Source organism: Penaeus japonicus, unplaced genomic scaffold, assembly GCF_977035675.1.
Source record: "Penaeus japonicus unplaced genomic scaffold, GWHDUDI00000001_assembly GWHDUDI00000002, whole genome shotgun sequence".
Lineage (NCBI taxonomy): Eukaryota > Metazoa > Arthropoda > Malacostraca > Decapoda > Penaeidae > Penaeus > Penaeus japonicus.
Window position 1 is genome coordinate 11326749 of NW_028234404.1, and position 1842 is coordinate 11328590.

Consider the following 1842-nt stretch of genomic DNA (forward strand, 5'->3'; position numbering starts at 1 on the left):
CTCCGTCCGCCTGAGGTCATGTAACCCCCATGTTTTGGAACAATAAAGGGAAGTGGATATTCTGACTGTGTTTGCCTGCCCTATGGATTTACGTTTTGGATTTACACCAGGAGATACTGAAACAAGGTTGTACTGCCCCTTTTACTTGCCTAGGTGTATTCATGCTGGACGTGTTATTTTATATGTTTACATTTTATGTTGAACCTTTGTGCCGCTTTCACTTTTACCTTTTCTTATTTACTTTGACTTTTACCCTTTTACCTCGTCTTTTACGTCTTTGTCCTACTTCCGTTTTTACTCCTACTACTTTTATTCATTCCTCCTTCGTATTTTAGCCTAGCTATCAGTTTTACTTTCATTTTTGCAGGCCCTTTTGGCCCTTTTACAATAAGTTTAAGCCCTTCTGGCCCAGTTTTAGTGATTTTCAGCCCTTCTGGCACTTTCTTAGTAATTTTATGTTTTCAGTTTGGTTTAACTTTGGTGCCTTCTGCACTTTGATTAGTACAGGTTTTATGTATATTTTATGATTTATTTCTGTGCCGTCTCCATACTAGTCACGCTCCTGGTAGACCTACACTTCCGGGGATTAGTTTGCTTGTGAGGTCGTGGGGGTTCTAAGCCTTCTGCCTGGCTCCCCCACCCCTTTTTGAGGAACGAACGAGGCCCACATCTTTCCTTGGCCCCTAAGCCCGAAGTCTCCCGCTTCACGGGTGACCTCTTTTGGGTTCCTCTGTCACATAACCTTACAGGTACGCCCATTTTTGGTGGCAGCGGTGGGATCTACCAGGAGTGTATTTAGGAGTTTCTCTGCTCGTTGACTAGTATGGAGATTTTTTTTAAGTCCAGTATTTAGCTCTTTCCTGCTAGGCTAGCCGTTTTAGTAGTTTTAGAGGAGCCATATTTTTTTATTTCTGTCTTGTTTTGTATTTTCTTTCAGGTTTTCTTGATTTTAGTATTGTTTTTGAGCGAGGCTTTTCTTTTTCAGCATTTTTATTGTCTGTTTTACTAATGCCCCGCTCATCAGTTAGTTTTACATTGTGGCTCTTACTAGGAGTAGGGACACTTTCCTGTATTACTGTGTGCTAATCTTTTTACCCCTGCTAATTTTCGTTTTATCCACTCTTTTGCACTAGGTTCATTTTTTTTTACGTTTGCCATTTTGTTTTTTCACTTTTAAAGTCTTCATGCGCCAGCATTTGGCGGCTTTGTGGCACGCATCACTGCCCACCTTGTGTTTTGTTGGGTTAGCCTGTATCTCTGGCTGTTTGATACCCCTGTAACCGAGTCATACGACTCCTTTGTGTGTGGGACTTCGCTCCCCTTGTCACCAGGCTCCGTATTATGCCTGGGCGTGGAAGGCCTGTACGTACCACCAGATCGGCGAGCCAGCCAAGCTCACGTACTTCCTCGCCTGATACTCGTACCCCACTTCCAGTCATCGTTGTACAAGGCTCCAATACCCAGGTTCAGGACGCCATTCGTGCTGTTGAGGGAGAGGTCACAATCATGGAGGAGATGTTCCAGAGGATGACGGACCTTGTAGCGCAGACCAAGGATGACATGATCCGTAGGATGGAGGAAATCTCCCAGAGGAATGAAGATAGGCTACAGCAACTTGAGGATAGACTCCAAGAAAGGCCTGCTACAGCCGAAGCTGTGGTTTCTCACAGCAATGGGAGCCAGATTCCATTAGTAGCTCAGACTGACGGACAGCGAGCCACCACACCACCACCTCCAGACCGACCAGATGATGGCATTCGTCAAGCCATGACCGGAACAGACCTTCAGAAATGGCAGCGACAACTGGAGGAGAGAGAAAGGCGCCTGGAGCAGCAAGAACGG